Source organism: Columba livia, chromosome 16 (genome assembly GCF_036013475.1).
Source record: "Columba livia isolate bColLiv1 breed racing homer chromosome 16, bColLiv1.pat.W.v2, whole genome shotgun sequence".
In the NCBI taxonomy this organism is placed as follows: Eukaryota; Metazoa; Chordata; class Aves; order Columbiformes; family Columbidae; genus Columba; species Columba livia.
Genome location: NC_088617.1, coordinates 2788634 through 2811024, shown reverse-complemented (window position 1 = coordinate 2811024; position 22391 = coordinate 2788634). Strand labels below are relative to the sequence as shown.

At 42.9% G+C, this 22391-nt stretch overlaps 1 long non-coding RNA gene across 2 annotated transcripts; it reads right to left on the bottom strand.

Moving 5' to 3' along the window:
- Positions 1–7741: 7741 nt before the first annotated feature.
- On the bottom strand, positions 7742–19948 carry LOC135575536 (uncharacterized). Of its 2 annotated transcripts, none has more exons than XR_010466490.1 (5): positions 19808–19948; positions 14875–14978; positions 9436–9485; positions 8505–8630; positions 7742–8179 (listed from the first exon to the last, which is right to left on the bottom strand). It is a non-coding gene; the product is annotated as an uncharacterized LOC135575536 (long non-coding RNA). The 2 variants fall into 2 exon arrangements; XR_010466491.1 differs by having other exon boundaries at positions 8505–8616.
- Positions 19949–22391: the final 2443 nt, after the last annotated feature.

Sequence of the window (22391 nt, the reverse complement as noted above, 5' to 3'; positions counted from 1 at the left end):
AGAGATTCATCATTGGCGAAGGGCATTTACTCCCTTTCTACCACATATTACATGGAAAAATAAACTTTTAGCTCCTTTGTTGCAATTTGCCATGGATGGCAATGGATGGAAAGAAGAGACAACAGGAAGTTAAGTTTGACTTAAACTCCCTCTTTATGCAAAGGCTGTTTTTCAATAATTGGATTAATTTATCAGAGTAGAAATTTAATGGAAAAATGGAACTCCAGGATGAAGCCATTCACGTGTGTTGTTTCTTTTTTAATTTGGCAAGCATATTTACTGTAGAAGTAGAGAAACATTTTAAAATGTCTGTGTTTGTTTGTTTTCTAAAGTGTTTTATTTTTTCTTGGACTCCTAAAAATAAAACTGGCACGGATTTTACAAAGTTTTTAAAAGGCTTAAATGATGACGCAAATAAAAGACACGCTACAATTTTTAAGTTTGATGAAGTGCTCTGGGTTAATCCAAAACATTTGCAATTCGGGGTTTGTTTTCTGTAAAAAAAAAAAAATGCTACTTTCATTAACCCTTTCTCTCCTCATCCCTGCAAAAATAAATCTGCAAAACCTCCAACCATATTCTAGTTCAATTTGACCTGAAATATATTTTTGTATGTAAGATTTTTTAATTTTGCCTCTGGACACTCTCTTATCCTGCCTCATGTCACAACCTATGGCTTACAAAGATTTTCTGTTCAAGGTGGAGATGAGCCCGACCTCCCTCGAAGAGAGGGCACAGGAGCAGGAGGGGTTTGGCACCGGTTTCTGGATACAATTTCCATTGAGAGACGAAACCCTATCTAGAGTCATTCACATCTAAAGTTTGACTCAGCCAAAACTTCAGCTGGAAATGTAATGAAATATAAAAACTCCCTACAGCTGTAAACACCAGTCAGTCATCGATCTGTGTTGTCTTTATTATTTTCTATTTGTTCCAGCCTGAGAGAGCCTGTGTAACTTGTGGACTTGAGTCCAATAAGCAGAGATAGTCCCCAAATTTGTTCCTGTGGGGCACTACGGCCTCAGCCAGTATTTAACTTCCTTGTGACTGTCAACTGAGAGAAGCACCAACAGGTAAAAGCTGCCCTTGTATTGGGATGGATAAAAGATTTCTATGGTCTGTGAAAGCACCTCAAATAAGTGATGAAATATGCCCCAAGCTGATTATTCTTCCCAGCTACTATAGGTGACAGCTGAGGAGATCTCAGCTGGCAAATCCAATCTGATCGGCTATCTTTGTCTGCTGCCATTTGTGCTGGTTGTCTTAGGCAAGTTCAAATGATGAGGTAGAGCCCAAATCCAGAAAACTCTATATGAAATCCTTTCCTTTAAAACTTTTAACAAGTTCACCCTCACAAACTGCCAAAGGGTAGTTAATCAAAACTCTTAGGAGTGCTACTGCTGGGCTCCTGAGCATTGTACATAGAAGAATCACCAGCTAGACAGTATTTATGCCTGATCCTGAGGCTTATAAATCACAGCACAATAAATCCTGACTTAACAGGACCACAAAAATGTCCAGGAGCTAAGCAATCAAATAATCATTATAATAATTACTACTGATCTTGTATAAAATGCTCTTTTTCACTACCAGACTTCAAAGTGCTTGACAAAGTATGTAATTACAGACCTGGTCAGCATTTTTTCATCTACAGTGTTTTCCATTGGGAAATGATGTCTCAATAAACCTGAGATGTCCCATTATGTGTTGCCCCTTCTTTCGGTACTGCTAACGCATGGTGAAATGCCATGTAACAATAGAATGATTTTAAAACATCTTCATTTTTTATATCTGAGCCATAAATTGTGTTTGAAATGGAATTTCAAAAAAATGGTGCTTGGGGGAGGCAGGGAGGAACTCATAGTTTACAACAGGTCTTACAAATAGCTGGGTGTCACTCCAAACCAGAAGAAAACACTTCTTAAAACATTTTCCACAAAATAATCAGTCAACTGTTTCAGCATCTCTTAGTACGATAGGGGCAGATCAGGAACAAAGTGAATGTCTTTCATGTCCTTGACCTCCAAGGCATCTTGAGTTATCAACCAGTTCATTGTTTGCTCAAAATGATGCACATTTGCCCCTGAAGGTACCTGGTAGAGGCTGTGTCCTTTGGCAACTTTCCCTTGCATGCTTCCAGTTACATTTTGCAAAAGCTAAAGAGATATTGGTGCCTGTTAATTAAATTAAAGACTTTCAAAAGCCCTTTGTGCCCTAGGGTTATGCATTTATAATTTACAGAGATTTTGCTAAACGTTCCATCCTGCCTTTCAGAAACGAGTCCTTTGCTAAACGCTGCTGCATGTGCAGTGCACAGATAGCTTTTATTTATTTCTTAAAAGACAGTTGTTAATCAGTTAGAGCAACCAGTTGCAAAATACTTTGAGCCAACTGGATTAAAGTGATTATGGGATTATTAAATGGATTAAGTTCTATCGATAACTGATTGTCAGCCAGAAGAGCTAAAGTCCTAATCAGCTAGAGAAAAAAGACCATGCCAGCCACTTAGATTTGTGGTTCACCTTGAACTTATCTGTAACTTCTGCTTGTTTCAGTCACGTTTCTATAGCAACCAGGGTAATTGACATTAATTACCATATTTCAACTGTGGTTATTTTGTGCTAATTTCATTTTTGAATTGCCTTGAATTATAGTGTGAGACCATAGTAACAGTTTTTCACTCCGCTTTCCATACAATTCTGTGGGCATCAAGACACATTCCCCCTTCCCCCCAACATACACTTGTGAGCTCTCATATACATGGGGGGTCCCTTAGTGCTTCTGATTAAATGTCTCTGCAAGGAGAAGTTCACAGCGCCTCCTTCTCTTATGGTAACAGATTGTAACCCTTTAGTCTTGGCAAGCAAGGCAGGTAAAGATGACAGTGGAAACCCCACAGGGATGAGCTTCATAAAGGAAATGGAGATGGGAGCGCTTCTTAGAAAAGCAAGATTTAATCTATTATATTTAGATGAGGTGCAGTTAGTTTTGCTGTTCATTTCAAATAGAAAAAAGCAAGATTTAATCTATTATATTTAGATGAGGTGCAGTTAGTTTTGCTGTTCATTTCAAATATTTTTAAGAAGAAACAACATTCTGTGGGTGAGTTTGTGCAACCATTCCCATGAAAATTGCAACCCCAGAAGCAGAAATTCTAAAAGACGGGGCATTTTTGGACCTCAGGCTTTCTATTGCTGTAGTCTCAAAGAGACTATTAAATTTGCTTGTAAGTCTTCATAAGTATTTTCAGAGCCTGAGTTATATGGTTACCCATATAACTATACAGATCTGCAGGTCTTCTTGAAACAGTGCCTTTGAATCACAAAAAAGAAAGAGCCTAAAAGAAGGAGAAAGAAGAACGCAGAGGTATAACCGAGCCTGTTTCTGAACAGCCTAGAGTCATCTCATTATCTCCAGCCATGCTTGCAACCTCCTCTTTGCTGCTTGGTTGCCATGCTCAGAGATGGTCTTCATGACACTGTGTGGAGGAGGCACCAAACCCATAAACTACACCATAGCACAGTCTCTTCAAAGCAAAACTATCCCTGGCTGTAAAGCCAGAGAGCAGAAATGAGGTGAGCAGACCTGGCTGATGGGTACCAAAAGAGAAAGATGTGAGATAATGTACTGCACAGAACTCCTGAACCTTTTCCCTTAATGAACAAATATGACTATTAAAAAAAATATGTTTCATAATAACAATTCAGCACCGCAGTCAGATTCTGCAGTGCCTGAGTGATGGTTTATTAACTCAGACATTGCTGCATAGAGAGCACTTGAAACCTTTGGTCTTACACTTAATAACTCACTAAGCACAAATGGGTTCAGTAATTCATTCCTTGTCTTGTGTGGCTGTTCAAAAACCTCATTGGCCTGAAATTTATGGCTTGTTCTCACCATACTGTGAGCACCTCCTGCAGGTCTGTGACAGCCCCACACTCCTGCTAACCAGAGTCTAACTCTGAGCATCGCCAGGACCAGCATCTCCTCATTAGCTGTGCTGAGATGGGATGGGTCACATTTGTGTTAGGCTTTTGTAAGAATTTGGGTTTGACTGGAACCCAAACTTGCACTTTGGTCCCCTGTGACTTTTAGGCTACCCTCTTCATTCTGCATCTGGTATCATGCAGTCAACTGTTTGGTTGATGGGGAGGCTGGAGAAGAAGCAGATTATGACATTGGAAAAACAAGAAAGTAAAACTTAGGCAGCTAAAGGGAATAGAAGATGCACATCAGAGGTAATTAGTAGAAGTTTTCTTGCTTAAGGGTTTTCTGGCAGGCTCCTACTGGACTCAGTGAGAGCAGCACTCCCTGAGCTGGAGGTCAGCAATGATTCCTCTCTATTTTGAAGTCATGTTCTCCAGCAAAGTGTGGCCAGACTCAATATTTCTGCCGACTGTAAGGCAAAATCATGAAGGGAGAGAAACAAAAACTTTAAAAAACCCACCGCCTGAGACTTAATGCATATGTAGTGACATAAAACCTACTAGCACAATCAAGGCCATGACAGGAACAATAAACATGTGTTGTTCCATATACTGGGGTGTATCTAAGTCCTCCCCTCAGTGGGGGGACACCTGTGACATATGGAGGAGGATCAGCTCAGCTCCTCAGCAGTTTCAGCTAAAGTGCAATCTTTTACTGGTAAATCATATTGCCCTTGAGGAGGTGACTGAGACACAACAAGGAGAAACACGTAGCAGTAAACAGTCAACAGGTTCTGCCTACAGATGCCGATGCATCGCGCATCCAGCGCTGTCACTCAGTGCTGGGAGACCAGAGCCCCAGCTCGAACAGATGTGGGCAGACGAACAGCGAGTCTTGAGGGGAAACTTGAGATCCTCCAGTATAAACATAAGGCAATTAACTTTGCTTGTGATTTTTTTGTGCTGTCCTCTTTACTCTTTTTTAAAAACAGGAACACTGAGTTGTGTGACATGCTCTTCCTTCCTGCTCTGAATCCCATTGCTGTTTCCTTGCAGTAATCTCTAAAATTGGCATTTTTCAAAGAGACTGAGGAAGCAAGAGTCTCAAAAGGGACATAAACAGCCAAACCCCTTGGGAAAGCCCAGGCTAGACTATCCGTGAACATGAAAGCATGGAGCCTTGCAAACCCGCGAGGTAGAGACGCGCTGGATGGCCAAAAACAGAGAGGGAGGGATGTGATTTATTCAAGGTCATTCACAATGTCAGATGCAGAGCTGGGAAATAGCACCTGCATCATCAGCCTCCCTTTTAGGAATTCAATCATGAACTATCCTTCCTCTCCCTCACAAACACAGAGACTCTGATTCTTCACTTGCTCAAGCCTGGTATGAATCAGGAGCAATAGCACACAAGTCCCCAGTGTTACTTTGCGAGCGCAAAGAGTGTCTAATGCTCAGATTCACCAGGGATTTCAGCAGGAGTCAGATGCCTAAATGCCTTTGTGAATTGAGGCTTCAGTGTCTTCGTTCATTAATGAAGCAAAGGGGGAAAAAAGTAGCTGTAATTAGAGCAAAAGGAATGCCAGAAAGTAGCTGCATGAATAGTCTCTCATACTGAAAAAGATTGGCTTCAAGCTCACTGGTGCTCATTGGCATGAAAGAGTTTTGTTCATTAGTGCGTGCGGCGGCATTCTGTAAATATGGGAACCATCGTATTTGAACATTTCAAACTGGAAAGCATGAATGGAAAGTCCCCATGGGAGAACACGTGCAGTGGCAGTGTTTGCTGCAAGGGTCCCTGTCCCGTGGCAGGGAACAGGTAACTTTATTTGTCATGTGCGATTGACCCCCACCTTTTGAAGTCTTAATGTTAAGGACTTGCATTCAACTCATATGTGCAGGGGAATACTCTGAGAAAAGCTGCACAGCCAGGAAAAAAGTGACATCTGTGAGCAGTTTATGGGTGAGAAGAAAGGATATTTTGCTAGTGATGGCTCATGATGAGTTAATCTCTTAGCCCATTTGATGGTGAGCACTGCCGCTGCTCCAGTGAGAGTGCAGAGCAACACCTGCGGTCCACAACCTCTGTGGCTGGAGCCTGGCTTGCTTTCAAGCAAAAAGGCATCAAGAGACCATGCACTGGCCAAAGGTAGTTTGAGCAGACTTTTCATTCGCCATGATTCTAGTAATTGTCATCTTTTCAACTTCCTAGGGAAATACCTCCAACATGATGCTGGTGGGCAACAGACCCTCCAGCCACCTGAATGACAGTCTCACTAGTTGTTGGTGAATCGAACCCTAACAGGTCACATCTGACCAGTTCTGCCTGATTGAAAAACCATGATGAAGTACATTGTGGGCCAAACAATCTCTGTGACCGCAGCCACGGGACCGGTAGGTGCCGTCTGTTTGCTCTGTAAGAGCCGTGTTTCTGCACAAGGCCCAGTATTGAAGTTTTCTGGCAATTATGGTGAGATGAGTCAAAAGAAATGAGGCACTCAAGGGGCCTCATCAGGAAAGAGCTTTGCTAAGAGCAGTGGATGTGGGAGTAGGATGATTTGCCCTCAACCAAAAAGCCAGTAGCTTATTCTTATTTGAGTATATTGCAACAAAACCGAGATGGGCTGAGACCAAATGTTACAATTATTTTTAGTAGGTATTTGTAATGTCTAGGACACTTTGACACCAGCAACCATGGGAAATTATTTGTAAAGTCACCGGGATCTTAGCAACTTAACCTGATTGGGATTTAACCAATACAACAAAGATCCTCAAATAGATGGCATAAATTCATATGTAAATCAGATGGTTTCAGTTACAAACCAGCACATTTCAGGACAAGTTCTTTGGAGTTATCCCCAGGACAGCACCTGCCCTTGGGCACAGCTGGGATGGGGAATAGCTTTATTTTGAACCACCAATACAGTGGAAAAACCAACCAAATTTATAAATAAATAAATATCAAAGCCCTTCTTTGCATATGGAACAGAAATAGCACTACACAATGGCAAAAGATGTACGGGAACAATTTCTCTAAATTTAGTCTAATTACTTAATTTGATCTTCAAATCTAATAATAACGAATGCTAATATTGCTTCCTGTTATCTTCTGAATGGAACCTGTGAATTTCTGAGGGAATGTGTATCTGGCTAGCGAGACCTAAATTTAGCTCAAGTAACAAGTGTCAGCCCCTATCTAATCCCACTCTAATCTGAGAGCTAACCCTGGCATTTGTGCAAAAATGAGCACCTTCTGCTGTATTCCATTCTGCCTCAGCATGTGGGACTGTTTGGGCACTCAGGGTTCTCCGGGCACAAACATAATTTGTGGATGAAATAGATTGTTTTATAAATGATCACCAGGAAAGCATCTGTTTTATAAACTTGTCACCAGGAAAGCCTCTACAGCTTTTTAACCCATAGTTGGAGAAATCAAGTCAGTGCCTGTATAAGCCTCATTTTACTAGCTGGAATTTCTGTACTTTTTGTCATATACAAGGTCAAATGACCTCATAGACACAGAGGACATTACAGGTGGAATACATACAGAAAAGCAGTCGGGTGCTTTAACTGCCTTTGGGATGCACAAAGGGATGAGAACTGGTACTTGCTGCTTGCTCATAGACAAAAAGGTTAATTGCCCCCCCCCCCCAAAAATGTTCAAAAATATAACAGAGTATAAATACATACCTTCAAGTAGAGTGTGGGTTTTTTTTCCTCTTGCCTACACAGTAGATTATAGTTAATTAAACCTCTGCTCACATAAACAGAACAAGAAAGGATGTAAAAGTAATGAGCTGACAACACAGTCTGTATTATGTTGGGCTTCTAAGAGAATTTAATTTGGGGAAGAATTATGCACAGGCTGAAAGACAGTCCATTAAACCGAGCCAACTGCCTGGAAAGAGATAAAACCAAAAAAAAAGAAAGTGGTCTGCCTCTTCTGAAATAAATAGGACACTGCACCTTCCTCTTACCTTGGGGGTGCCACGGCTACACACGCAGACACAGCGGCCAGGTGGCCCCTGAGCCCCACCATGGGGACAAACACAGCGGCACCTCCCTACCAAAGAGAGGTGAGAACAATGGCGAGAGAGCTTGCAAATGCAACAGGGCGAAAAACACCTCAGTCTAGATAAATATTGGTAATACTCTGGTAGGGCCTGGCACAACTCTTAGATTCTGTGAATATCGTCTGTGTGAAGCACCAGGTGTCTGTGCTGAACAGCTTCTGGTCCAAACTCGTCTGTGGTCTGCAAAGGAGACAGATGGTGCTGTTATGATTAGCTGTGATAAATACTTCCTTTTATTATTTTTTTTAATCTTAAAGATAGATAGTCAACAAAGCAGCACAGTATACAGGAGGTAAACTGAGGCAGACCCTCTTGTACCTACAAATCAATGCAGCAGTGTCCCAACCCAGGTCTCAACCTCCAGAGCAGGCAGGGAGCAGAGGCAGCCCAGGGCAGGATGTGTTACAGCCACAGCTGGACTCCTGGAGCACAGGAGGGCAGGAGACAACTGTCCCTTTGGCCACCTTCTGTCCCACAACCATCCTCCAGAATTTTGGGGACTCACCTGCTTGCACAGGTTAACACAGAGTGATCACGTCTTGGATGCAAATGTCTTCCTCCTGGTTGCTGTTGACATCTCCCTCTTCCTGTATCCCTTACAGGCTGGTACTTTTGTTCTAAAAATAAACAACTATAGAAGAACTCAGCAAAACACACGCAGTGGTATCACCAAGTACACAAGCCAATTTGTTCAGGGGACACATTTCCCTAGTGATCTCCTTGATAAGTATTCAGGTTAACCAGCTTTTAAATAAAATGCCTCTTCCTTTTAATAAAAAAGTATCTGGGGTTCAAGTGATTTGCACTGTGTATGAATCTCCCCCAAATTATTTACCCTTATGAGGTGAGAGGCTGTGTCACTTCATCTCTTCCCCACCCAGACCTTTCCCAGCAGCTGTAAAGAAATAATCCCTTCAAATGCTTCCTTTGAAACATTTTGCTTAAGCCTCAGGGGGATGATGTTGATGAGAGCTGAGAAATTAAGGGATTTGTTTTCTTCAGTTTCAAGAAAACATAGGGAAATAAATCTGAGCACAATGAAACCATTTTTCTTAATTCTCTCAGCATTTTTTTTAAAAAAACAACTATTATTTAAAACTGATTAAAATTTTACATATAACATCTTCTCCAGCCACTCTTAAGAGGAAGAGTTAAAATAGTTCTAAAAAAGTCCGAAGGAACTTTCTAACATACATTAATTAACATAAGAAAGGAAAAACCCCACACCACAAACAGGGTTAATTTCATTTCAATAGCCTTGAAGAGATTCACCTTGAAGAACTTTCTGTCATTTACCCCAGTATTGGCTCTGAATAGACTAATTAATTGTAGGTACTTCAGGTGCACTGAAGTGAAAAAATTGAGTTGTTTCCTTTTGTCCCTATGGCTTTGTTCATCCCTTTCTTGTGTTTTTGGAAAACTTCAGGAGGACTTACATAAGGCATGGGCTGAAGCCACATATCAGCCCTTCAAAAGCAGGGAACATCTGAAAAGAAAATGAGAGAGAACATTTCAATTTAACTTGCTTATGGCAGCTGGCCAGATGCCCAAAGAGGATCAAGGGAGAGCGCAGCGTTGCGTCGTCCAGATTTGGACAAGGTTTGTGAATGGAGAAGTTCTATCTGCTCCCTCGCACATCCCTCTGCTTTTGTTTGCTGCCCGTTCCGGTGGGCAGCGACAATTGCTATTGCAGGAGCATTATCTCCCTCCTCCCGAAGGGATGAAATCTGGCAGAGTCCATTTGTTTTGTACATTGACAATAATCCCTTCATTTCCAAGAACCACAAAGGCCTTTAAAATAAATACCAAACCCAAGCAAAATAACACTGTCAACATTTAGACAGAGATTCTCAGAAAAGTTGAGCAAAGCGTTTATAATTTGGGCACAAAGGGCTGCTGAACGCTCTTCCCCCTGAGCTCTGATCAGCACCAGCTGCACACTGGAGGCTCATGGCCACGGTGCTGCTGCTGCACCCACTGGCTTTACCCACATCTCTGTTTCTCAAATACACAAACCTTAGTAAAGCACTTGGGCATATAGGACTGTGTCCCGTGGGTGAGCAGGTTGTGCTCTCCACCATACAGGCTCTAAGGAAGGTTGGGGGCTGCAGCAGAGGAAAGCAGGTGATGCTGCTGAGCACAGCTGTATGAAGGACTGAGACCTTGCTAAGGAACATACAACATATCTCCAAGGATTTTTCTCTTCTTCTGGGCACACTCTGCCATTCACTCACAGCTGTGCTGAGTTCAGGTGGCCCTGGAGCTGGAGAGAATTGGGAGCAGTGGGTGGCAGAAGAGGCTGAGTGATCCCCAGGTGAGCTGCACTCACCTGCTCATCACCTCCAGCGCTCAGGGAGTAAAGCTGAGAGATGCAGATGACTCACCACGTGGGACTGAAATCTGGGGCACTTTTCCTAAGGCTTCAGAGGTTGCAAATAGTCTGTTTCCAGTGAGATGTAGACGAGCCGTATGACATGAGCTTGCTGGGGCACATCCATGACGATGTTCACACCGGTTAACTGCAGCTGAGCTGCAACAAGGCTGATCAGCTCTTTGATGTGACCCCTCAAATCTGCTCTAGTTTACATAAAGGATAATATAGAAAGAAGCTGGTTTAGTTCCCCAGCCCTGGAAGCCCTCCCTCACAGCCAGATCTCTTCTACCCATTTCTTCTATCAATTCCTTAGCCACCTCCCCATCCATCTCAGAAGAACATTTCCATTACTGTTGTCCTGTATTTTGCCTCCATTCAGAATGTATGGTAAGGACTTGACTCTTTCCAACTTTACTTTTTCACAGTCCTACCTTAAGACCTCAGGGGGTTTTACAGCTGGGTTTTCTGAATGAACAAAGTTATGGTGATGGCATGGTGTTTTAATATAGTCCCTTAGCTGCTAGTAAGGGATCCCATGGTCTTGTGCACCTCTGCCAAAGTTATCTTGAAAACAAACGAAATTCTTTCCTGATTTAACAGAAATCAATGCTCAGAGTGATCCTGCCAAAATGATACATCCCATGCTGCTGGTGATAACTGGAAACCAGTTGGAGATTCTTCCCAATAAACACTGATTTGCAGTTGGCCTCTGAGCATCATCATCCAAATCCTTCTGTGCTTTTTGTTTCCACACAACGTCTCCGGTCTGCTGCAATTGCTGCCTCAACACTGGCACACTCAATACGGCGCCGAAGCTATTGGACATCCCGTTAGATCCTTGCCCTGCCGGGGCATCGTCTTGTTGTTATTAGCGGAGCATTAGAAGTTTAAGGCCTCAGAGCTTAATGCCCTCAGCGGGTGGAGAGCATGGCACTAGCTGTGAAAATGACAAAAATCGATAGCTAATCCAGTGCAGTCAGTCAACCTTTTCAAAGCCTCATCCATATTGATTTCCAAGTGCTGCTCTTCCTGTCCCTTGACGTAATCAGTCTGTTTGCTCAGCAGACAGACTCTCTCCCTTCCACTCTCCCCCCACTTTTAGGGGGCTTTTTACGCTTAGAAATGGATTACTTAGATCTCCCCAGCTTTTCATCTCTCTAGCTGCTGTCAGAGGAATGATTAAAGGGGAGGCAGATTGGGCAACCATCTCCTACAAATCAAGAAAGAGCTGACCTGCGATGTGATGGATGTTCCAGGGAAGGAGCAGGCAGGCTTCAATGTGGGAGGAATGGTGGACAGCTGGTCAGGTTTGATAGTTACAATCCAGGTAGTGAATGCAGGAAAAAAAACAACAATCACTTCCATCTTCTTTCCCTATCACTTTGAAGATTCATCAGAGTCACCTTGCTGATAGAAAAGTCCCTATTGTACTATGTGAATTCAGAGATTAGGATGCAAGTACCTTGGAGCAAGTTCTCTTCCAGAGAGGATAACAGACTTGTTCCCTCACCACCTTGCTTCAGCCATTTACAAAACAAATTTTAGAGACATCTAGACACCCCTTTAAAAAACACCAATATAAGGACCCCTGTTGCTGAGTGGGGTGCTGAGCTGTGTCACCCCTGGGCAAGGTGCTGAGCTGAGAGCACTTCAGCATGTACCAAGCATTCACACTCAACATCGTCCATCCCCAAAATACAAAGCTACCAAGAAAGCAGAAAGGCAAATGGAAACCACTAACCAGAGGCTCAGAGCAGCCTCAGCTGTGGGTAATCCCACCTCTCCAGCTTGAGTGGTTGCTGTCTGCTGCCATTAAATTAGGGTCGGTTCATAGGGAACTAGAGCGTGTTTGAAATAAAAATACATATTAATGGTGTGCTTGGTGGTCATAGAATCATAGAATAGTTTGGGTTGGAAGGAACCTTCAGAGGTGATGCTTTGATCCACCTCCAAGAACTGAATTGACCCTAATAGTAATAGTAGGATCAATGTATTTTTCATTGGCAAACAAAATACATAAAAGAAGAGAACAAATAAATAAAAGCACAACAAACAATAGCAGATATTCTGCAGTTGCTGAACCACATGGGCATCCACATTACAGTCAAGGCATCTGCAGAGCTGGGCTCACTATTGGTTGTATCTGCATTATTAGAGTGCTCCAAAACCACTGAACAATGCTGGAAAAAGAATGGGAGAGGCTTTTTCTGCCTGTGGCATCGCTGTATCAGCCCACTGCCCTGGCAGAGGACAGTGCAAGCAGACAGGGTGGTGGCAGCCGGAACAGGCTGTGACTCAGAGCAAGCTCCCAGGTACCAGCCTGGCTGGGAAGCAATCCATTGCCCCAAAACTGCAAACTAAATACAGGAGGGGACCAGAAAGGGAACATGGATTAGCTGGGACTTCTCAGCAGCTTCACCGGTGCCCACATCCCCCACTTGGAGTTGGATCAGGGCAGTGCTGTTGTTTGAGCTTGGTGGGTCCTGTCTGTTTGAAGACTTGTTCACTCACCGCTCCAGGCTGACCTGGTACTGTTAGCATAGGGAGATAAGGAAGCATAATTTACTGTAATGTTTTTCTCCCCAGGCTGCTTTGCTGTGCCTCAAACATAGCAGATGAATTCTGTCTGTCAAATCCAGTTATATTTTATTCCGTCTCCTGTAGCTGGGATCAGAGGGCAGACGTTTATCAGGCAAGCAAGTGAATTACCAAATTGCATTCCTAAAACAACTGAACAAAAATACCTCTCTATGACTCTGTTCTGGGGGGAGACCCAAACACCCAGTATTTTTCCATGTAAATTATATTGAAGCATCTGCTATTGTTATAGCCACCAGAACAGCTCCAGCAGAACAGCAGCTATGGAAGAGCAAGATATGCTGAGAGATCCACTCCTTAACAACACTATTAATTTTATTTATACTATTAGAATTTGTGCCATCCACAGAAACACAAAATTTCCTGAATCCGCACGTTTCAAGAGCAAAGCCACCTCTATTCCTGCTCAGTTTTGCTGCAGGCTAACAGGAAATAATAGCCCTGGGCTCCTCAAATGCTTGCAGATGGGACAACCTGGCAGCAGAGGCTACCGTTGGTCCCCTTCCTACCCAGTTAGTGTTAATAGACTTCTATGAAGTCATCTGGTACAAAAACCAGAGGAGACGCTGAAGATCACCTTTGCAGAGCTATATGGCAATGTCTGCTGGCCAACATGCATTTATTTTAATGAAAATTCAGTGAGCAGGTCCCATAACATCTTCAGCTGGCAGGATCCAGCACACAAAAGAGAAGGAATTAGTTTGAAACAATGTCTGCCATCAGAGGAGAGCTGGCAAACTTCTGATGAAGCATTTTCCCTTTAATGAGTTTCTCTCTATGATCTTTCTGAGTTAGACCATATCTCAGGCAGCAGCCTGCTGGTTGGCCTTGACATGATACATAGATTTCAAGGAAGAAGTCCTTGAGGAGACCATGACCAGGAGACCAGGTTGTCCAGCAGGAAGGGTTGTGGGTTTTGTGCAGTGTGACTTCCAAACTGTCACTAGGCTGCACCACAGCCAGGTCCAGGCTCCCGACCCCTGGCAACATCCCTCCTCCTGGCCCCTGCTGCAGGCTGGTGGCCACATGTATCCCTGCAGCAGGATCTTTCCAACTGATGCTCTCAAGGTTGCTCCCTCCCTTTTGCCATATGTAACACTTGCAGATACTTCTCCTTTGGGACCTGAGAACTGTATTTTCCAACGACAAAGAAACAGTTCTGTCAACATAAAGCATGATCACAGAATCATACAATGGTTTGGGTTGGAAGGAACCTTCAAAGCTCATCTAGTCCAACCCCCCTGCAATGAGCAGGGACATCTTCAACCACAACTGGTTGCTCAGGGCCCCATCCAGTCTGGCCTTGAGTTGATGTACTTGCCAAGAAGAACAGAAGCATGGCTGAAAGGGACAAAGAGATGTAGCTGCATGTATTCTGCTCCTGAAGGCTGGAAGCTCTCAGGGGCCTGCCATGGACTGACATGTCCATGGAGTCCCACATTGCCCCAGAAACTGGAGCCTCTGCTCCCCTCCAGCTCTGCATCAGCCTGCCACAGCCGACAGCCTCCCTGGCCACTGCTCTTCCTACAGGCTGTGATCTGTAAGGCTTAGCATTCCCCTTTGATCCTCAGCTTAGCCTTGGGAAGACTACGCTTTATCAGCCAGGAGGGACAGGCAAGAAGCATTCCCCAATTAGTAACTCCCCGCTCTGTTCCTGTACGGGCTCCCGTGCCCGCTGCTCTGGCTCGGCTTTTTAACAGCCCTTTTGATCTCACTCCCACACAAGTAACTCACCAGAGAGGACAGGGAGATGTGCCAACAACAACTATTGAAAATAAAGGTGTTTTCTCCCACTGAGGGAAAACAGCCAGTGCTGGTTTATGTGACCTGAGAGTCCCTTTTCCTTGGGATAGATCTGCCCTGACGCAGGCACCATTCCCCCGCCCACTACTATCCACCTTACCACAGGTGCCTGTTTCAGGAGCCCCATCCCCTTTGGCTTTGTGTCCTCCATGGAGAAAGAGTCCAGTCGTCACCAGAACACACTTCAGGACACTTCTGCACTCCCTACAGACCAGATAAAGAGAGCAGGGTTTTAGCAAAGGCAACTGAGATCCATAAGCAAAGTAGCCAGTGTGATCTCCTCTGGTCTGTTCCTAAAGGCACCATTTTTTTCAGCTGAGATGCCAAAGCAAAGTCTTGACTACTTGTAATAAATAAAAACCCTATTTTGAATATTCTGCAAGGGGAAAGTTCTTATCCCAAGGGCAATGACTCCATTTTCCTGCGAGTTGAGGTGTTAACCTTGCTGTACTCACTACATTTTAGCCTAAATTATTGTTAAAGAGTATAAATTTTTTTTATGCAGTGACAATCTTTCCCAGGAAAGCTCCAGGCTTTGTAGGAGCTGCACAACACAGAACTCTATAGCCAGGAGCACTGGTGTTGACCAGAACACGCTAAAAACCAACTTTGTAGCTTAACAAGTCAAAATGCTCCTGCTTAAGGGCTGAAAATTAGATTCCCAAATCTATATTTAGGCACTGCATAGAAGTGCACCTGAGTAATGAATGATGCATTTTAGAACCCATTTTAGCCACTCACATCTGCAAATTCAATCTTAGTTTTCAAGTGGACATAACTAACAGTGGTGGAATTAGCTTACCAGTACACAAACAGCAAATAGGTAATTACTGTTTCATGCATTCATTGAACATTTAACCATCATTTATACATGCAAGTGACATATAACAAGGTAGTTTCAACAAGTTCATTTGGGATTCAGATTGCAAAGATGTTAATTGACATCTAATAGTTTTGTAATTGATCTCTGTCATCTTGCATTGTGGAAAAAATGCTAAATCTTATTTTAGCACAAGGGAAAATGGTACAATGTAATGTAATATTAACCATATCATCAAGATACACATTTATTGCAGCTACATTAAACTAAACTAAGCTATACAAGAAGTAATTTGCTGGTTCAAAACTCTATTAATCTCCAGTATTTTGTTTCAAACCACCCACAGAATTTTAGGAGGCAACAGTTTCACATGGCAATTAAAAAAATGTGCTTATGTGTAATAATTGGGGCTACATAGTTATATAACATACATACATACCTAAGATCATTGCTGGTTTTAATAACTATGTACACATCGGTATCTTTACAGAATCCCAGACTCTGACTGTTGTGAGCGGTCATGTGCACAAAATAGCTCTGTTTATTATTATAATTGCCTGGTGTTTATACATTTATAACTCTTTTCAGTGACCCAGAACTGCACCAGGCTGTAAGATGAAAGCCTGTATATTGTTTATCTGGGTATTTCTGAACAAATATATATGGATTTTGTCCAGGTAAAACACTTCTGGTACCTTGGAGCAGGACACTGAAATTTAACATGAGGTTGGCTTTTATAGCAAGGATACACCATTTGTCATTTTTATGACAATCGAGCATAATTCAGGCCATAAGGGGCACACCAAGCCAGAGGAGATGGAGAGCTCTTCCCACTCTACTACAAAAATAGGTAAGAAGGAGTATTAAGAGGACTTGACTGCAGGAATTACTTCCGAGCATCACTGCGCATCCCTCCTGCTTGCACGAGGGTGAGCGAGGCAGGAAGGGAGAATTGTGATTCAGCGTATGGTACTTGCACTTTTCAAGCCAAGTCCCCAAGGTGAGTCCAAGGTTACCTGCAGGAGGGCAAGAAACTGCCTTTGTGCAGAGCATGGACTCAACAGGAATGTCCCGAAATAGCTTCACTGCGTTAGCATCGTCCGGAGCTTTAACATCGACAGAGATGGGGCCTAATTTATCCAAAGGTGCGTGAGCTGGATTGCTGCTCTGGGGCTGTATCTTGTACCAGCCTCACTGCTTATTCCACCTGATATCTTAAGATGCACAGAACTGTCAGAGGCATCACTGCTCGTCCACATCAAACCATCTTCTGATGCTTTTAATAACTCCCTGTATTAAGCTGCAGTCTGATTATGCAGTTTTCTTCCCAATATAAATAATCCAGCTCTTATTTTATTTTAATTTTTTTGGTGGCTTTTCCCTCACTGTATTTTGGTCCTGAAAAACGAGCAGCTACTCCCGATCGCCCAGAGTTTTAATCTGAAAAGCCATAAAACAACAATGCCATTCAGAATATTGCTTCTCAGTGAGTTAAGGGATAGTGTCAAACTCAATCTGTACAACCTGAATTTGACTCTTTTTGTATGTGTTTTGAAATGCCCATTATTTGCCAATGGAAATACAAGTGGAAAGGATTGTTAGAGGTCACCAAAGGGCTGGGAGAGCCTGAGTCCCTGGTTTCCCATCTGCCTTGTATTGGTGCTTAACTGATTAGCTGGTAGAGAAAATACTTCATGTAATCTGAAGCTATGGTTTGATATGAATGTGTTCAAGATTTTAGCATTTATGGATGCCTAAGCCTGGATTCTGTGCCTCTGAAGTGTATTCATTCTACACATGCATGCAACGTACCTGAGCAACTAATTCTGAAAAACAAATACAGAAATGCTTACCCACCGATGGCTATTTGTTTACTTTCAAAAGCTGCTGAACATGTTAAAATATTGACAAGACTGGCAAGTCCCAGGAGCGGCCTGGGAATGCTAGAAGAACTAAAACTTAATTATAATTTGTGTTTGTTTGTTCTTGAGTTGTTTAATTTTTATGAGTTATGAAACTCATAAGTTGAGATCTAGGCATATAGAAGAGTTTTTATACAAATAAATTATTGTAATTAACTGCTCCTATAATACCACTGTAAATGAATGTAAATAACCCAGAAACAATACAAATACGTAAATATCCAGCCAGGACACCTCTTTTCTCAGCAATGGTTTTTGTGAAAACTTCTCAAGATCAGCAAATATGGGCTATTTTCAGCAACAGGATGGTCTCACACATTGCCTTGGGTCGCAGGCTGAGCAGACTGCAGACCTGAAAACACGCAGGAGAAGGCAGCCATGCCCTTGTTGTCCTTCTCTTGCTCTAGTTTCCAGTGATGTGCTACTTACTGCTTTGGTGGTTTTGTAGGTGCGCAGTTGTGAATCTTTACTTCTTGCTGTTTGAGGCCAACCTCCCAGCAATTCATCTTACCTCCTTGAAGCCCCAAACCTGGGATTTAGCAGAATTTTGCCCAATGAAGTATCATTCAACAGCACAAAACTGTAGCTGCAGGGGACCTTTCCCAGCAGGGGATCATTAAACAATTGAGTTAAATGAAAACTCACAAAAGTTGCTTCGAATACCAAATTTGTTCTCGCCGCCTCACCAAATGCCTGTGATATTACCCACCCACCCGAGAGCTTTCTAGAACTGGTTCACTCCTCTGATTTTTGCTACCTCCATGATTCAGCTGTGACCAAAGTGACTATAGATGTATATAGTCATGAATATATAGAGCATTTTTTTTTATTCTGACATGTTTTGCAACATAGACAAGTAGTCTGGCAGGATTTAAATACTGACTGGGACTTTGTCCTTAGTAAACACCACTACAAAATGCTCCAAAAATGTTACCTTCTAAAGGACACACCAGAAGTTTTATAAGGTGCACAGGTTAGGTGTAAATAATTATCAGTCCTTAGATTCTCATCCAGTCAGGAGAGATGCCAAGAGCTTGTGTGTTTATCTTCAGATCTACTGGGAAATTTCCCAAGAGCATGAGCTCTCAGACATTTAGTCAAAACATCTAGTGATAACTGTCTCCAGAACATTCAGCAGCTCTTTGATTGACATATTTCTCATCAACAAGTTGGCTTTGTTTACACGTCTCTAAGAAGTACACAGGCAACGATGGAAAAAATACAACCAGACTTTTCCGTTCTTAGACTTTCTTCTTCTGGCAAGAGAGATTTTATTTCAGGAACTGTTACCAGCCCAGATTTGCTGGCATTAACCAGCTGGGCTATGCTGAAATGGCCATGCAGAACAGCTTGAAAATACTCCTTGAGGAGGTTTTCAGCAGCTCTGATCTGAAGCAGGACCAGCAGAAGGCAAAGAAAGCTACTATTTATTTTGTTCCTTCAGGCCACCTCTGCTATTTGGACTGAGCATGTTTTTGCCGCTGCTTTCAGTCACACTTTTTAGGAAGTAGATTCTGTGTCTCCACAAAACAAAGGCGCAATTCCCGATACACCCGTAGAGATGTCAGATCCTATTTTACTTTGTTTAACTGCATACAACTGTTTCTTATCAGATTGACCAACTCTAACAAACCCTCCCCTTCCCCAGCAGTCTTGCCACTTCTAAAATCCTGCCAGGGGTTGCCCAGGGTCTCCTTCCAATGTGCTGCTGAGACAACTCATCACCAGCTGCATCTCCAGGAACACCGTCTATCCATCGCAAAAATAGCTGTAATACAGACTTACCTCACAGGGCTGTTGCAGAATTTAATTTATTTATAGACAAACTGAATTTATGTTATTTATAGTTCACTTCACAGGCCTTCATCTACCCGTGTTTTCTTGTAGAGCTTCTCATTATGGTATGTGAATACACACACATCAAGCTGCTAGAGGGAAGAATTCTGTGGTTCTTTTCTTACCATGTTAATTCATGTAGTGGGACCCAAAACCAGCCTGAGAAGAATAGTGTGTATTGTCATGAATGATAACTCTGACACAGTTTTCAATTAGGTAAACTACCTCCTGTCTACTACCTTCCTTGGACTCAGTTTTGCCAGGGTCACAGCTTAGAAAATACACACACACAAAGTATCAGGGTTGGAAATGCTCAGCAAGGAGAGCTATGGAAACCCAGACAGAGGGTGTCAGCAGACGGCTAAACACAGAGGATTAGAGCATCATTCTTGGAAAATATTGAAAATTAAGGGAGGAAAGCACAGAGAAACCAAAATAAGCCCTCGTTCTCTCACCTCTATTTCAGCCTGTAGGTACTGAGTAAGTGTCCTCTCCTGGCATGGCAGATCCTCAGGGAAGGTGGGACAGCTGAAAATGCCCTGAAAGGCCTAGAAACTACAACATGCAAGAAAACCCCTCCAGAAGAACAAATAGAGGTAATTTAACCTGTTTTATCTGCTCCCCAGTCTGCAAGCACACCATGACATCGTTTGCCCCACATCATTAGGGTTGCCAGCTGCTGCAAATCTCCCAGGTGAGAAGCCTTGAATCTGAGCTGGTCGCTCATGTTCCAGGGGAGGGAAGCATTGCTTTTTCAACCCGCAGCCCTGAGAGCTGCGCCATGTGTCAGTCTAATGATGAGAGCGCCAGAAACCACGTTGTCAATTATCCCCATTGCCCTTGGCCAGCGCTGGGTAGACCTCACCTGCAGCCTGAGCAACCATGCTTGCTCAAGCAAAGGCACTCAGGTGCCTGTACCTCCAAGTAAATCAATAAAACCTCAGAGTTCACCACTGTGAAATACTATAGGAAAGTCTACCATATTACCCAGCAATTAGGAAGATTTCTGTTTTTAAATCCACAGCTAGTGAGAATTCTTGAAAAAAAGAAAATAGCTGTTTTGGAACAGAAAGAAGGACAAGCTGTTTCAGTCATCATTTTATTACTGACTCACAAGGGAAATCAGTGAATCTACCAGTGGTTCATGCAATTCTGTTGCCAGCTCCTCAGAAAGGAAATGTCATGTACAGCAACTTGTTTTTCTATTGCAGCAATTAAAGTACATAGGAGGCCACAACAAAATCAATACAAAACTGGTAAATCCGTAATGAATGACAGCAAAATACTGATCTTGCCTAAAGAAACATCTGTCTAAATGCCACCACAAGGTCAGGCAGTAGAAGACATTTCTGGCTTATTTTTGAAGGGCCTGCCATTTTTTTATCTCTTATGTATGGATCATCAAACGGCCTCATGCTTCTTGCTTATTGTGTTGGAGTTTCCTCTGAGGAAATTATGTTCAAGCACAAATGTTCAAGGCTTGAGCTATCCCTGAGGAGAGAGCAGTTTATGCTCCGTGAAACATGTGCTTGGGTTGCTGATGGTCAAATCCCCTCTGGGGCTCACCAGGGAGCCAACAAGTCAGTATTTGGAGAGCCTCGTGCTTTCCTTTTGATCCCACAATCTTTCCCCATTTGTGGCAGGGTGACACCCATTTCTTTCAGCTCATCCATCTGAAATTGGCAGGTAGGTATCTTCCTTCAGTGAGCCATGGGCAGTGGTCCAGAGGTGGATATCAACTTTTGACCTCACAACAAGAATTCGGCAATTTTTAAAACAAAAAGCTGGTTTCGGCCAGTGAGAACGGCCTCTACATATGACGTCTTTGTATCTCACCACCCTGAAGGTTTAGAAGGCCCCACTACTTCAGCCTTCTCTGTGGGGGCTGTCCTGGGCATCCTGCCCTTTCCAAACCACCCTTGCATGGTCCCACTTTTGCCTTCTGCAGTTACTTTCAAATCGCTTTTTTGCTTCTGTTCAAAAAACCCAGGCTTTGTCCCTTTTGTACTTCTGTTATCCAGAAGTATCTTCACAGCTAATCGCGCATGTACATTTTTTCCCCTCCCCAAGGTATTTACAGGTAATCAGGTAGAGTCCAGTTACTGCCTCTGACATCTCCCCATCTGTGCTGTGGAACAACACACCGTCAGAGCTGCAGGAGCCAGTACAGCATGATCTCAGTACCCAGGTCACAGACAGGACTCATAAATAATTGCAGATCAGCCCTACAACCTTCACAGATGTAACCTCATCTGTTGCCTTTTTTTTTCCCCCTTTTCTTTTTAATTTCCACCTGCTCTTCCATCAAAACTGTAGCCAAATGCCTTTTTAAGCAAAACCGGCAAATGCTTTTGATCATAGCCAGGACCTCTGCTTATGCACTGCATGTTACTGCATTTGTGTATGGTGGAGTTTGGATTTTTGCTTTTTCGTTGTCATTTTTTTATCAGCCAAATTGTTTTCTAGTGTCGGAATGGCTTCATCTGCTGTACTAAACACTCATTGTGTCTATCACATGCTTATCCTATCTCAGCACTGAAAAATCAATAGGCATTGATTTGAGAATGTCCAATCTTATCAAGTATCGAGTAGGGCGCTGGGACAAATGCTGAGTTGATGGTATAACATATAGATTTTAACGAGGCATGTAGCCCCAAGTATGACAACCTTGCTTATAAAGGGTGGTTGGACTCCAAGGTGTTAAATGTGTTTGTTCCTCTCTATGCCCTCGGCTTTCAGATGGTGCCAATTTCCATACCAGCTCGCTCGCAGCTAAAAGCAGAGTGTAAGCACACTCCATAGTCCTAGCAGAAGATTACACAGGGAAGAGAGAAAGTGTTGCATTTAGAAACACAAACGCTGCCAGCAAATGCTATTTCAGCAATTACCTATGTTTAGTAATTATGCTAATGTTGGTTCTCAAAGGGCTGTTATTTGCTCAGCATGTTCTTCATACTTTACCTCTCTACCTGCCTAACCCTTTATTTTCACTCTAGCTATTACTGGTTGTTTGTCAAGTTAAGTGATGTTTGCAGCACC